At 37.1% G+C, this 17,063-nt stretch overlaps 1 protein-coding gene across 3 annotated transcripts in view; it reads left to right on the forward strand.

The window, feature by feature from the left end:
* Nucleotides 1–4,384: 4,384 nt before the first annotated feature.
* The window catches only part of igsf9b (immunoglobulin superfamily, member 9b), a 63,053-nt gene continuing 50,374 nt past the window's right edge, over nt 4,385–17,063 (forward strand). For all 3 annotated transcript variants that reach the window (XM_088624716.1, XM_088624718.1, XM_088624717.1), the window contains exon 1: nt 4,385–5,721. The gene's annotated coding sequence lies outside the window, so the exon portion shown is untranslated. The remainder of the gene's footprint in view (nt 5,722–17,063) is intronic.

The following is a 17,063-nucleotide window of genomic DNA, read 5'->3' on the forward strand; positions in this document are numbered from 1 at the left end:
CATCATCTGTCCTTGAATCATTTCATTTTGCACTTTTGAAAGATAGCTTTGTGTAAGAGCCAGATGAGTGAAAATGGAAACACTGTGAGCTATAGGAAAATGTAGCATTTTAGTGTCTTCCACTCAAGCAACTTCTATTTCTCTCACAATGCCAGTAATGAATGTGTTGCATTATTATAGTGTATTTCATTCCCCGAAGAATTCCAAAGCAGTTTATATACACTGTATACAGGAGGGAATCAGCCTTGCACCCATTGCTATTTAGCTAGGGATAACACCCCTATTCTTATTGTAGCGGAGCTAGGTTGGGCACGGTGACGTCATCGCCCTCCCTGCGCGTAGCAGGGACCTCAGCCAACTGGGTTAGGGGAGGTCTCCTTTAGCTCATTCGGCTGGTTCCCTGTTGCGTTATGCATAGAGACCCGGGTTCGCGCCCAGGTGTTGCAGGTCAAGCCTGCTGGGGCACATTATGAACATCTGTGATCTTTAATGACCAATTAATGAGAACATTCAAGGGATGGCACCCTTATTTGTCATCATTCTCGAGCATGGGTCTAAATTCTGGGCCAGAGAGAAGAGTGCCACCCCCTGGTCTACCAAAAGGGCTTTCCTTCCAAGTCCCGAATGATCTTTTTACTGGCTTATCTTCTGAGATCTGTTGAGACCAGGCTGCAAGTTGGTAATGCTGTAGAAAACTCAGAAGATATTGAAGACACATTTCCTTTCTTACAAGTAACCTGTCCATACAGTATATTGCAGTTTCCGGACTTTGATATCTGATGATGACACATTTGCTTCCAGAATGAATGTTAGCCAATATGTGGTCTACACTGAATATTGTGTTTTGAGTGGTAATGCTTTGTTTAACAAATTTCTTGTGAAGTTAAAATGAATGTTCTTTCAACATAAAAAAGCAAATTCTTCCTTATTCAGTAATCAAGACTAGAATTTGTACAGAAGTTTCAGATGCTTGTCTTGTGTGATGTTGAAACATGCTCATTTGCCAGTGAATGTTTATAAATGTCTTAGGTTTGACATGTGGCGGTCTTGTTAATTACCAGCATTCATAACATTCAATCATAGAACAAAACGTCCCATATTTAAAGAACTTTTAAGCACTTTGCTAGTGCTAGCATGCTGTTTAGGAAGAATATTAGTCTTTGCCAGTCTGATTTCAGTGTGGGTGTGACAGATGTTTAAAAAATATGAATATTGCTTTCTTCCTAAAATCTTACTATTCTTTACTGTAAACTTAGTCAAAACTGTGTTTTTACTTTGATATTCCACAATTAACATTTATGGTGATGCATATTTGCCTGTCTATGAAATTCTGGCAGGACATATGGAATTTCCGAATTGTATGGGTTTTAAGAAGACAGTCTGCATTATGTGTTAATTCGTGAGGGAAATGAAATTGAGGGGGTTTAGTTATCTCTTTTGAGATCCCAATACAGTTTTAGTAAATTAGTAGGTTTGGTTGAAATAAAAAATTTGTATAATCTCTAGATACACTACATCTATGACAGGACTGGTGTTGTGTAGTAACCACAAGTCGTTTTTGTCGAGGTTTAGTGTAATGTAAGCATAATGAAATCATGCCCTCTTCTGGCCAAGAAGGGAGTCGATTAATCTCAGATGTGGCATCAGACAAAACTGAAGCAAATTTGCAACATTTGTTGGTATTTCCTTTTTGTGCATATTTATTATTAAATACAGTAAATTGGATTATTTAAGTATCTGATTATTAAAGTATTAAATCACTTCTTCAAATATTTGCTTTAATCCAATGAAAGGAATAAAACCATGTTCATGGCTACATTTTTAGTGAAGACGTGCCAGAAAAGCTAAACTGAAAAAATACAAAAGTGCTTTTGTATATAAGATATGAAGATAAAATAAATTAAAAATGAAATACTTCACAAGCGTACACACATGCAAAATGTAAGAGAAATCTGATTTTGATATAATATCTGTTATTTTTGCCATCAGTGACAAATATAATGTTCAGCCATGTGCTTTAAATTACCCTTGTGTACATCGTGTACATTTACTAAAATAAAGAAAAGCTTCAGAATTATAATAAATAAGAGAAATCCATTTGGTTTATCTTGATCTAACTGCACTTCCTTTCATAACCTTTGGGGTGCTGCAGCTCTGTGGCTAAGGATCTGCACTTGTGGCTGGAAGGTTGCTGGTTCAAATCCTGCAGTCACCAGAGGAATCCTACTCCCTTTGGCCCCTGAACAAGGCCCTAAACCCCAACTGCTCCAGGGGTGCCTTATAAATGGCTGACCCTAAGCTTCTCTCCCTGTCTGTGTTTCTCATGGAGAGCAAGTTGGGGTATGTGAAAATACAAGTTCCTACTACAAGAAATTGTATATGGTCAATAAAGTGATCTTGTGTTATCTTATTCTCCTTGTGTTCTCTGGTTCATGTGTCACTGAGGATTGACAGTCAGGGCCCTTAAGGATTTAAAATGCTTGAATCATGTCCGTTCAGTCTTCTCTGTTCACAACTAAAGAGGTTCATTTTTTTTAGCTTGTCAGTGTGTGGTGTTCTTTTCTCAGCTGATTATAGAGCATCAAAATGTCTGTGTATCTTGGTGATCGGTATTTTACACAGTATTCTAAATGAAGTATTGCTGCTCCGTTTCAACATACCATCCCTTGATTTGATTATGTACTTTTAACGATATATCCTTTGCCCATTTTGATTTGCTTTCCTATAGTGTCTAGAAGATGAAAATTTTGTCTACATGCACATCTACGTCTTTCTCATAGGTAGCCTTTTTAGGCTAGGTCTTTCATTTCATTTTATATTTGTAGTTTATAATTTATTTGTAGTTTTTTTTTATTGCCCAGACTTTTTCTTTTTAATTTTCTTTTTTAGCTTATACAATGTTTGCTGTTCTTTCTAGCTTGACATCATCTGTGCACTTTACTAGTTTGCTTGCTATACCAGAATCTAGATCATTAATATACGTTAAGAATAGCAGTGGTACAAACACAGTTGTTCACTAATCACATCTCCCCCAATCTGAGCATTTAGTATTTTACATGTACCCTCTGTTTTTGGTATTCTGGTTAATTCTGAATTAAGACATGGTGAATTTAAGTACATGCATTACATTGAAAATCAATTTCCTATAATTTGAGAATTCATCTTGCATATGCTCTGTTAAGAAACACTCTATCAAGTGGAACAAATACCTGCTTCTTCTAAATCCATATTTACTCTCCCTTTACTATCGCCATACAGAATTGAGCTCTAAGTATTTTTTCATGATCTTGTATGTAATAGAAGACATTGGTCTATACTTGGTTTGTTTGTTTGTTTGTTTGTTTGTTTGTTTGTTTGTTTGTTTGTTTGTTTTTTATGGATGGAGGCTCTGTTAGCAGGTTTATAATGAGTTTATCTGAAGAGACTGCTTATAGAATGGTGAATAGCCTGTGAAAAACATCCTTATGCACAATTGTAGAATACCATAGAGACCACGAAATAATGTTCTTAAGTTAAACATACATTTCTGCCTCTTTATGAGAATATAATTTAATATAGGACTTTGTGTTTTCTAAATAATGAGACATGCTCTCTGTTAAATATTAATTTGCTACTTCAGTCAATTCCTTATATTCATCTAAACATTTTCCTTTTTGATTTGAGTCATTTTACTTCTTTCAAACTTTTTTTTGCTATTGTAATACTGAAATATTTTTTGAATATTTATTTTAGCCTACATTACAATATACTTGTCTCTCTTGGTCTTTCCTATATCCTTTGTAATTTGTACTTACAGTACAGGTTATCAATTGCCTTTCCTTCTTTAAATACATTTTAAAAAGCACTAAATGCGGGCTGACTGTATGAATTTATTTATTTGGTTTACTCTACATTCAAAGTTAATTACACTTGTACTGCTTGATGTTATCCACAATGCCCGTTTGTAAAGAAATATATTGATGTGGAGATAAAATATATACGCACTACCTTACCAGACTTCCCACTAGAAGAAGATACGCTATAATAAGACCTGATGGGAACCTGACAAATGCGAGATACGTTTCCTCCAGTTACCATCAAAAGTTAAAATATGTTGTAACAAGAACTTAAGGACACATTTCTTGGGTCAGAAGAATAAAAAGGGTAAAGAAAAGGAACCCCCCCCCCTCCCCAAACAAGGCAAAACGTGTATAGTTGATTCACGTTCTTAAATAACTGACTTTTTAAAAACCAATGTGTCAAGTATCTAAAGTGAGGGAAGTATTCAACAAGATCTTAGAGATTAAAAATTTAAAGTGTCTGAATTAGAGACAAGAGAGAGAAGGGGGAGGTGTGTGTTTATTGTCTCTCTCGCTGGTCGAATGCGGTTGGTCGGTCCAGGAGAGACCGTGAGAGGGAGGGAAAGGGAGCGAGAGGTAGAAAGAGGAAAGGAGGGGAGGTGTTGTATCAGAACTGCAACACGCTGCTTCTGTATTGGGATATAAATAGGGAGCAGTAGTTGATTTGGGACTTTGAATGACTTCACCTCTCAAAACATTAAACAATGTTTCTCGCTATGGTTTCATCACCGTGCATCCATTTCTGCAACAGCGCCTGAATAAACTTGTGGAATGACTGAGGACCCGGGTTCACAACGGCCGTCGGAAACACGCTGGGATGCACTTCATATTTGAAAAGCGATTCTTGAGCCTCCACGAGCAGAACATCTTATGTGTCTTATTACTTTCTTTTATTATTGATCTGTGTAGTTCATAAACAACTACTACGAGTGTGAACGCTTACCTCGTTCACGTTATTTTTTAACAGTGCAGCTACAGGCTATTTTCATTATTGCTACGAGCTAAATTAATGTTGTCAAAATTATTGCGAAGCGTGTTCGATCAGACTCGTTACGCACTACCTTGCCAGACTCCCTACTAGAAGAAGATACGTTATAATAACTTCAGGGCTTGGTGGGAACCTGCCAGTTCATTGCGAGATAACGCTGTCTCTTGTTAACATCAAAAAGAAATTTAAAGAACATGGCTAATGACAGTCTTAAACTACCTCCTCTGGGTGAAAAAAATCGCCACATTTTCACGCGTGTATTTGGTGACCTTGTACAACAAAGTAGGCAAAAGTTGTGTGATTAAATACTATTATTTTACAAAGCATATGCAAGAATATACAGCAGCAATAATTTAGGAAGAATATACGACAATCTTTACAGTTCAGTATGATTTCAAAGCCTATGAGCTTAAAATTGTGGTTGTGCTGAAGTTAAGTAAATTCTGGCTTGAATGATAAACAGGAAGAAACAGATCGTCTTGCAAAACGACACTAGATGAAAGACAATTAGTGGAAAATTATTCTCGAAAACCCCTTATGTATGAACTTGCGCTCTATGTCGCTGGTCTGTTCATGTCTGTCTTATACCTTTAACTTATTTTAAGTTAATTAAAAGCGATTTAAACTGGGTTGACCTGTTTGCTAAAGGATTGTCATTAGTGGAAGATTCCCTTAGGTTTTATTTGTATTTTGGTTTTGCTGATCCACAAACAGCCGGATACTGTTTGTCTTTTGTTGGATACGATACTTATTTTCCAAAACATGGATCTAAGAATGAAGCTTGGCTGTTGTTTATGAATTGTTAAGGAGAAAAGAAGATATAAGATTTGATTTTCGATGGACTTACAAACCTTCTTTGAGAGTGGACTGGAAAACTACCTGAAGTAATACAAGGTAAGGTGTGCATATAGACTGACGACCTAGATTTTGTTTAAAAACAGACAAAACGGGTGTAAGCAATCTTGCAGCTGCCCTGTCGATATTGATCTGTACCGAACAGACTGGTACCAGCATAGTTAACTGTGCGTGCATACTGTATAGCAACACTTGTCGTTTCAAGGATAATTTACTAGAAAACCAGTCTTTCCCGATCTCTGTTCTATAGCGAATTATTTAATTATTTTGCACATTATTTTTTCTGTATTTGAAACTCTACATTTTTATCTTGTGGGAACAATGTTGTAGATTTGACAGTTTCGAGGCTTTGTGTTGATTATATTTAAACAGTAATTCTGTTCCTGCTCCTCCCCCCAACTTTATTTTCTTACATATACTCCATTAACTTTTAGAAGTGTAACACAGCTACATACTGTAGCTGTACATATGTACGGATTGTAGTATCTTGGCATATGTATTTTAAACTTAAATTTTGATTGTTTCTTTAAAAAAATGTGTAGCTCTCCCTTCGCTTAGACAACCGCTGCTCTTAGAAGCTATCGGTAAGGTTTCACTGTATCGCTTTTCATATGGTGTGACATTGTTCAAACAAAGCCAAAGGATAGCGATGAATATGATACCATTTAGTTGGTGTATGGCAGCAGTACAGTAAAACTAGCCTGCATCGGGAAAAGGGAACAATAGACTTTTAGATTGAGCTCCGTAAATCAAAGAGCAATGGAATAGCGCATCTGAGTATTAAACACGCAAAATGAGTGACTGGCGATTGATACGTATATTTGCGGCAATTGTACCCAATCCTTTTACTGAAGAACAAAGACTTTTCTTGCAGTGAAAGACTGTTGTTGTTTGCCTATTCAGCAATATACCCGTCTTTTCATCATCTGATACCCTTTGTTCTTGGTTTGTTTTTAGCTCACGACAGGTTGCGTGGGACTTTAGTGTACATCTAGAAAATAACCTATTGATATCCCATAGGATATTTGTTTACAGCTGTCTGTACAAATATACACATTTCCTTCAAGAACCTAGCAGTATTTATGGAAAACTGGTAATTGTCTAGAACATTTTTCTAGAAAATATTAAGAAATAGTATTTTTGTAATACAGGTGCCCTTAAGAAAATTGTTTAGTAGCAAAAAAATATATTACCACAGTCTTGTAGTACTTCCCTGTTCTTCTATACAGTATCACTGTGTAATTGTGCATTACAAATACAATATCAGTTCACAATAATGCTTAATGACATTGAGGTGCCAGGGTTACTTGTTGTATTGTGTGTATGCTAACCTTAGTATGCTGTATTCTTTGCACATGATGAGAGGTATCTTTTATCCTGAAACTGTGGGCACCATCTGTTTGGATGGCTATGTGGATGCAATGATTACAGACAATAAGTGAAAAGTCCTTAAAGTGACATTTGAAATAATAAATTTCACAGAGGGATGTCTGTTGTGGTGACTTTGATAAATCTGATTACCATAGTTTCAACCTATTGCTCAAAATGCTTTTATACATCGGGGTGTCTGAGGAATATGTTGTACAGTGCCTTCAATGTGAACCAACATCTCTTTTGTTTTTTGCATTCAAGGAAGTCTTGTTTCCTTTTCTGTTTTTCTCCTTTTATTCTTTACAGTCATTGATCACTTTCCTGCCTTCTGCCTGCAAATCAATCACTGAAGCATATGGTCATAAACCCTTCCCCCGACATTCTTTTCTCTCCATTACACTTACTCTCACAATAGAGCTAATAAACACTGATGTGAACTGTAGCACAAATGTTCACTAGCATGCATGCAAGCAAAAAGCTCCTCACACGCCAACATTGATCTACAGTATGTGAACTGCCATACCATACACAATGCACTTACGGAGAGCTAACAATAGCATGCGAAATGTAACCATGCACAGCTTAGAAGAATTTAGATAGAACCATACAGTTTAACACAACACATACATTTTAGCACGAACATTCAGTTCAGACAAAGAGCCACATACAGTACATGAACTCCCGGACCCCAAGGTGTCTTTAATACTGGAATTGAAGTACCTTCCACCAGGGATTTGAAGATGAAAGGGATTAATTTAGACCACAGTTGGTCTGCCAAGCTCTTTGCCTTCTGCTCTATTAGCTCTTTCCCCCAACAACCTGCCTATCTATCTGTCTGAATATTTATCATTTTACAGTGTATTCAGTTCAGTATAATCTGATGTTATAGTTATTCTATGTGCCTCTTGATCTCTCTCTCTTTCTTTCTTTCTCTTTTTTTAATTTTACTTACTGTTGTTATTAACCACCAGGCAGGATCACCTGCTCTCTGTGTTAATCTAGTGTAATTATTTTGTCACTATGTGTAATCTGAGGTATCAATTTCTTCCATGATCTTGTTCAGACAAGGATCCATCTGTCCATTTCCCTACATTTAATGCAGCCTGTACCTCTATTAACAATAGATTATGACAAATCAAGAGATGATAAATGATGTTGCTGTTGACTCATTAAAGTTTAAAAGGAGTTTATTATCTGTTCCTCTACCTTTCAGTCTATCAGTCCTTATGTTGATCAATCAATATAATCTCATATTGGGTCTTCTTCACTTATGGAACTCATTTCCTTTTAAGATCTGCTCTAATTCTATCACTATAGGCCTTAGTTTTAAAATGCTGTCATGATAACTTTGAGATCATCCTCTTTTGTTAGTTTATGATCTCTCCAGGACAATGTTAATTGTACTGGGAATTATATCAAGATGTCCATTTAGCAGAGTATCTGTATTGTGACATATTGTAGTAAAGCTGCAAATCATAAATTTAGACTCTGCTCTCAGGAGTGGGGCTAGAATGGCATTAACTCAGTCAATCAACATTTAAAACTGAAGAACAGTTGAAGGAGGTCTGTTCTGATTAAGCAGCAGTTTGTGGGAAGAAGTGAAGGAAACCAATTTACCTATAGTACATAGTGAGAGGAAATTCTTGCTTAGCATTATATCCATGCATTTAGAATATATTATTGGTCCTAAACAAATGCAAAACATTTGAGTTCAAATGGCATATTTCGTTTGACACTTAAATAAGTGACCAGCCGCCTAACACAGAGGAAAATAAAACATTCATGTCCTTCTCGTCGATCATTTTAGTTTTAGTTTCTTATGGTAAATGCATTCCAAATAATAAACCAATGTCATTTTGATATGCACATTCCAGTTCTGTTTTTGCCAGGCTGTGTTGCCTCTGACATAGGTGTTTGAGCTTGGCATGAATGTTTATGTTTGATCAAAAAGGCTTTTAGGATCAAAGGTTCCCTGTTCAACTGTTCCTTAGCAAAGCACCTAACTTGCTATGTGGTATTCATGTTTTGTTTGCTCAGCTTAAACACCTTTATAAAACAGTACTATCAATGTTTAAAGAAGTAAAGGACATACAGGATGGAAATTCTGAATTCTAGATTCTAATTATATTGCTGCAGAAAGATTGATTTGTTTTCTGATATTATGTTTGCTTTTTTTGTTTGTTGTGAAGGGATTTCACACAAAATCAAAGCACATGAATTCAGTGAAAGGATTGAAAAAGTCTAGAAGAAGTTTGCAATGATGTTCTTTTGATCAAGTGAGCATGTTCAGTACAGTGGGCACAAAACAAGACTGAAAGTTACAAGCCACAAGTTCAGTCAGGTTTAAGGCCACTGTCTTTCCTATAAATTAATATTAACAATAATATTTTGTCATTATTATTTTGGAGCTCACTAAGGACAGAGGTCGACCTCAGTCTTTAAGCTGATTATTGGTGTTCTTGATATTGTGTTTTATCACAGATGGACAGTATTACTTCTCATTCTGAAGTAGGCAGATTTGAAGACAGAAAGAAATGTAACCGCTTCCCATCATACGGCAGCTTGAGCTGTTTGGGTTTTTTGATCTAGCACTGGGCCTAGGCTTATATAAACTTATTTTCAATTTGAATTGTGTTTTTCCTTAATATACAGGGATGGAAGACTCACATTCCATTGCACATTAATCCCTTCTATCATTTTCTATCTGCAGGCTAGTTCTGTAATTTAGAGAGAATCTATATTGACATATGGAGTTAATATAGCCTACTCTATATATAATATAAATGTGTGTGAATATATATTTAGTAAATGCAGTAAATTATCTTTTTCTTAAGTACAATTAAAATAAAATACAATTTGTATAAGACATACAAGCTATTAAAAACTGAAATGGTTCTCAGTGCTGTGCAGTGGAAGTCTGATCATTCTTTCAACTTTTAATCTATCACCCTAACCATCAAATGAAAGTTCTCACTCTGTTTATGCATGTATGTTTTTAGAAAACAAGGTCTATAGATTTTGGATATTGATAATGTGTTTGACATTTTGATTAATTGATAATTAATGGCCATCATGGACAATGTCTCCCATCTATGTCATGTTTGTCAGAATGAAGAGCACGTTCGGCAATAGGCTGATCCAACCACGGTGTGATAGGGAGCGTTACAGAAGGTCATTCTTGCCTTCTGCCATAAGACGTTACAACTCATCCACTGCGTGTCTGGGCAGAGGCAACATTGACCTGTTTTTGGACTAAACGTGAATTCTCTGGTTTTCCAGAGCTGGTTTTCCTGTTTACAACGGATGTGCAATACAGTATATGCTGGGGATTTGTGCAATATACCTATAATGTGCAGTACATCTTCTTGTGTACTGTACATTCTGGTTTGTTTTGTATCTTCTGTACTGTGTGCAATTCTGTATACTCAATTTTATTCCTTTTTACTGCACTTCTCACTGACTGTGCTTACTGTATTGTGTTGTTGTATTATTGTATCGTTTCGTTACACTGTGCTGTGTTGACTGTGCTAGGCTGCGGTTGCACTGCAGTTTCCCTCCTGGGATTAATAAAGTATCTATCTATAACTGCCTATGAAACACTCTAGCGAGTTTGTTCCATAAGCACCAAATCATTTCACATTCTTTGTGAAATAGTTAATTGGGAACAGATGATAAGGTGATGTAATTTGTTGAATGCCAAGCCTGGAAAAGGAACTAAGATGCCCAGCTAATAAAATAACACTTCTATGCCACTGGAGAGTTCATACTCATAAATTGAATGTTGCCTGTCTGTGATAGGACAGTAGATAGACAGTCATGACGCCTCACCAAGATTGATACATCATCTTGTTACTCTGTCCTTTTCTCTGCTTTTGCACTGCCAATTACACTTCATTAGAAAGGTCAGGTTGCAACAGTTAAGCCATCAGCAGTTCAGTTATGAGGAGATGACTAAACTCTTATCATTTGTAGGTCAGATGACCACAGAGGTCTATACTCTCCGATGTTTATCAATGCAACAGAATGTGGTGGTATGTCCTGAATCTCAGGCAGACTCGCCAGCAATGGGGTCATGTCTTCTTTAGGGATGAATTCAAGCTGTTGTGTGGAACGCACCGATATATATCAGTGAATGTGGTGCAGATGTACAGGATAATACAGTAGATGTAGTGTACAGCAGACCAGTTGATGAGAAAATCCAAGTGGATGGTCTGGCCAGGAACATATATTAATTGCAGAACACCACATGTAGAGATTGATTACAATCTGACTTTGTTGTGCTGCATTAAGAAAGTTCTGAGATCTCATCTGCTGCTCTTTCAGTGGGATCATCCAGATGAGATTCCACTTTGTGAAGTTTTTGACTGAGCATACCATTAATTTATTATGACTGATGCTTTTATCCAAAGAAATATATTACTTTTTATATTTTACTGAAGCCATCAGTGTTAAGTATCTTCCAAAGGACACACCAGCAGTTCTCCACTCAGGAATTGAACCCACAAAGGTCACACTTAAGTGTAGAAGCTACAGCATTGCAAGTTATAGCTGTTGAAGATAGCTGTTCAAAGTATTGTAGATGGAACAAGGTACTTTCTGTAAATAACCATAGTGTTAGGATCAGAGGTGTGGTTCAGACTAAGGTTAAGATTAGGGTTTTGTAATTTGATTTTCAAGTAATCTACAGTAAAGTAGTTCAGGTGGATAGCTGCGTCAGCATGCGTAGTCTGCAAAGGAACAAATAATAGGTTTATTCCATGCCGAAAAGAGAAGAAATGAAACACAACATTTCCGCTGTGAAGCCTTCTTCACCTGAAGAAGGCTCCACAGCCAAAACATTGTGTTTTACCATCTACAGTAAAGGTTAGTTATCAGACTTGTCACTAGTAATAAATTACAGCTCCTTATTAGAAATGTCACCATCACTTGTCTCCCTGACCTGACGGGATTCTACGTAGTAAGCGAAGCTGTTGCATGTTGACCCCAGGTGTGTTGTGCAGTGGGCTGCCCTTCCCCTGTCCTTGGTTCTGGAGCAGCCTGTCCTCTCCCACTTCTGATTCTTAGAGGATCATCCCTTCTTATCTGGATACTAATACTGCTGCTTATACCTACTTGGTCCTGCCACAAGGCCATGCCTTATAGGGCCTGAATGCAGCCTGCCCACGCAGTCTTAGTAATGGAACGAGAGAAAAATGACACTTCTGCTGTGTCTAGCGGGTTAGATCAGTTTGAACCCGTGCAGCTTTTCTGAGGCCTTAGAAAAAAAACTGTTATACTTGCGTTTCTCTATTAATTTAGAGTTTTCAAGAAAATCCCATGCTTGCAAAATTGTCCGTAAAGGAGAGCAAAGTATGATGGAAGTCATGGCTCTGTAAAACATAGTGAGTTTTACACAGCTCTGTAAAACATAGTAAAGTATGTTACTGAACAAAGCAATGTACAGTATGTGCTAATTAAAAGTGTATTTCTGAGTGGTTAGAAAGTACATGGATGGAACTACAAAAATATTTTACTGTGGTAATTTTGCACATTGTCATGTGAGGCAACTGAAATGTACAGTGTAAATTATGGAAAAGTATGAATGTACTGTACTTTCAGGTAATATGCTGTATTGAGCAGGAAGGTATGGTGATTACTTGTCATTTGTTTATCTAATTAGTAGCAGGACTTTAATCCCAGTGTAATCTGCTCACCTTTTTCCTCCATTCCCTAGGGAGTCTGTATTAACAAGATAACAGCTGGGGAACTCATTCCTGGCAAACCTTGACTTTGTAAAACCACTGTTAGTTACCAGTCAGGTTAAGACAATCCTTACCCTTCCTTTATGGTATTTGTCTATTTAAGTCATTTATTCAAATCAAGTCAGCTTTGTATAGAATACTGTTTCATAGTGAGCACCATCTCTAAGAGCTGTACACAGCCATGGTAATGCAGATCACTACAGAAGGGGCATTCCCTAGTAATCCTCTCTCCAAATTCAGCAAACTTTTGTGCCAGTTGTGCCCTTTCTCAATGAGAGTTTCTGAACATAAGTGAGTGGTGAATAGAACTGGCCACCTCCAGGCTCAAGGGCAGCATTTATAACCTACCGTGTGAGCATCTGATAGATATAACTTGTTCCAGACTCCCACAGCCCTTTGGGTAAAGAAGTACCTGCTATTCTCAGTTTTAAATGTGTGTCCGTGTACAGTAGTCTCTCCTTGTTTCCTCTGTTTTGTGGTTCACTGTTTATTTGTGAAGAAATCCACTTGGTCTACATTCTTAGTGCCTTTGAGGACTTTGAATACCTGTATCATGTCCCCTCATAATCTTCTCTGTTTATGACTACAAAAGGTTCAGTTCCTTAAGCCCAATTCTTGGACTACCCTCAGCCCATATTATTACCTGACCATGTTTTAGGTTCAGCACCTGATCATGTATTCTGTGTGCTGTTGTACACAGTGTAGAAATGGGAAATCCACTCAATATTTTATAATGTAAGATCTGCATGTATTGTATACCAGTGTATGGTAGTGTACGTTTTCTTTTAAAAATACACAGTCGGGTGCTAGATGGAACACATACACAGACTGGTAGGGAAAACTCCTTGACAGTGAAGCGCTAGAGAACACCTTAAATGGATGTCTTTCATGCTGTGAGGAGGGCTCAATTTACAGTTCTGTGTATATCGAACTGGATAATCCTATTGATTTCTATGGTTCACCATGTTCATTTAGCTAAAACCCGCTCTGCAGCATTCCTAGTGCCTGATGGGCTGTGAAAAAAACGTTCGTATTTATCCCTGGAACAAGTTGGACACATTATTGACGGAAGCCTTTCTCTATCAGCAAAGCTTCACCGGGGAGAAAAAACAATGTATGTGTACTTTGTTCAGCCTTAGGAATGTAGAAGTCTCTCTGTATCAGTGGTGTTTACAGCCTGACACTCAGGCAATTAAACATGCACAGTGCTGTATGTCATATATTTATGTATAATGACCAAATAATTTAGTACTTGCTGCATGGAAGATCTTTTGCAATATGAAAGCTATCTTATTTTGACACTGGTACCATAATTGACAGCAATACACTATTGCTTTACATTATTAAAGTAAACAGCCATGGCTCAGAGATGGCACAACTGTGGTGGAAGACCAAAGAAAATGTTGCATATGTAGGAGCTCGGCTTTGCACTCATTTACATCACTACTATGATGACAAATTGTTGTCCAAGTACGCTGCTTAGTCTTACCTGTCTGGATCCATAATGACAGGGACAAGACAACACAAGATCATAAAGTTACACCTATGCTTGGTTAAACATTGTTGATTAAATGTCTTCTACAGTTTGACAATATGGTGGCATTTTAGAAAATACAAAAAATAACTAATTTCAAATAGTCTATTTTGAGTTTGAATTACTCATTTGTTTTTTGCAGTCACCCCTGTTTTTTCTTCAGCCAGCAGTGTTTTCTCCCAATTAGTTATTCTGAGATCATTTCAGTAACAGTGACTGGTATTTTCTTTTGTCTCATCAGTGTCAGGAATAGTGAGCAGTAGAATATTGCAGATGAGCAACTATTAATTTAACAAAGAATTCACTTATTTATGTATTTTGGTGTAAGTACTGCTTTAAAATGTTTATCTTCAGAAAGTGGCCCATTGGCTATGGGACTAGGCATTCATCTACATGTGAAGAGCACATCTCGTTGAGGAAATGTGGCTGCTGTCCTTTCCTCCTTCACATTTCTCTAATTTCTTCCCTGTGTCACTTTGCTCCCGGACACACCCTACATTCACAGCATACTGCAGTTCACCTTTCAGTGTTTTGCAAGCAAACTCATTGTGTAACCTACTGACCTGTTATGTGACCTACAGTATGTGATAAAAAACACCTATTCAGTCCATTCAGAAAAGGGGCCTCTAGATTTGTTTTTAACTTGGGAGCCAGTGGCTTAATGAAAAGCATTGTGTAAAATCAAGATTGAAACCAGATTTCATATATGATGGTTACTTATTACTTTTTTTCGGGGGGGTTATTGCTGGAATGTTGCTTGTTAGGTATGAAGAACAGGTGCACAAATTGGTGTCCAACCTTGGTTCTGCTAAAGCCACTATCCAGCAGATTTTAGAAATCATGCTAAATTAATCAGTTCCTAAATTCTTGAAGAATCATTTTTTTCCAAAGCAGGTCATTTGTTGAGAAACATAGTTTAGATCATTTGGAATAAAAATTCCACTATTTCAATGCTCAAGGGCCACAATTCTGGAATTAATAAACCCAACTTAATTGGATCAACACAGATTGTTTCACATGTGGAACAATGCATGTTGATCAATTCTTTACACATTGATGATTCAAGGGAGACCTATTAGACCTAACTGTGTCTCACCAGGACAAAGATTGGCCACCCCTGGTGTGTAGTAATCAACACCTTGCGGGATGTATGAGAAACAAGAGACATACTCGTATTTCCAGAATTTATTGACCCAAAGCAATGCCAAAATGTTGTTATTGAACAAATAATTGTGGCTTAATTGCATCATTGAGTTATTCTGACATCATTAGTTGCTAGAATGCAACATGTAAGAATACCAATGCACTCTCTACACCTTATTCATGCATCATTTGTAACTCCATGTCCTAACCCAATCTGAATAATTGTATTTAATTGTTTCATGCAGCTTCAATCATAATGATAATTTGCCATTTATCAACCTAATGGAAAGCAGCTTAGAGACTGAGGGGAGGCTGTGTAGTGTCACCAGCTCCCACTGCCTAGTCTCCCGCTGCAGGTTCCCAATCCTGGACCTCAGGACTCCAGTTTGGTCCAGGTTTTCATCCTGACTGAACTCTTGATTACCCAATTAAATCCTTATTCTGGGGATGGCAGGTCCATTTCTCAAGCACCACTGGGGGTCACTAGGGGTTTAAGGGTACCTTTCAAGGAGTTATTGATTAACATTTAAATACTTTGTCTACACTAAATAATTAGTTGAATTAAGTAAATAAAATCAGAATTGGAATGAAAACCAGTGTATCTTGTGACCTTCCTATTACAGTTGGTCAACCCCTCTTTAAACCAACTTATTGTGTTTTTAACTGTCCGTTGACATATTCATCTTTATGTGGTTAAGTTGAAGTCCTCTGTTTCTGTTTCTTTAAACAATAGATAGAAAGCAAGTTGGGCCTAAGTTAACAGAGTTGAGAAGTCCTACTGTACCTGAAGTCGAGTAAAGTAACTGCTATTTACCTAAGCAAGAAACTTGCAAATACTTTGGGGTCAAGTGTCGCAGAATCGCAGACAGCAGGATGGGAGTTTTTGCTTCTCATCTGAAGCCAGAACCTGTGGCAATATAGTATCTTGGGGGAACATCCTGGTTACAAGCTCTTTACCTCTGTAGGATCTAGTCTTTCTGTATGCAAAGCGTTACCATGGAGCATTTTGAAATCGTCTGTGAAGCACACATCCACCTTCTGTATTCTTGCTTACAAATTCTCCCCAATCTTTGTGTGTATATTGTGAATGGGGTACATAAAATTTGAGATTTTATATAAAAAGAGCTTGAATTATCATGAAGTCTGTCCAAATAATTCAGTTTGTCTTCTTCTGCTGTTGCCCTGGCTATCAGTTTATATTTTTAAGACACTCTGGTGATTTGTTTTCCCAACAGGCAGCTGTAGTTCCAGTCAATGTGTGTTTTTCTCTGTGTGCAAAAAAAACACAGCCTAAAGCTGATCTCTCTCTCTTCTCCCCAGTCCCTGGAGCCCCCCACAGCTCTTTTAGTGCAGGTGCCATTAGAACAGGGTTTTCCTGTCCTTTTGTCCTGTCATTTATAATAAAGATCATCTCTCCCATGACTAAGGTCAAGAAATTTTAAATGTAATGTTTAAGATTTTAAGTTCTATTTGAATTTTGAACTTTTTTTTTACAGTTAAATAATTTTCTGTAGATCCCATATTCTCTTTAAAATATTTAACCATTTAGTACACTCCTATTTAGGAGTTAAATTATATCATCACCACTGCAG

The sequence above is a fragment of the Lepisosteus platostomus genome, chromosome 3 (genome assembly GCF_059453375.1).
Source record: "Lepisosteus platostomus isolate fLepPlt1 chromosome 3, fLepPlt1.hap1, whole genome shotgun sequence".
Taxonomy (NCBI): Eukaryota; Metazoa; Chordata; class Actinopteri; order Semionotiformes; family Lepisosteidae; genus Lepisosteus; species Lepisosteus platostomus.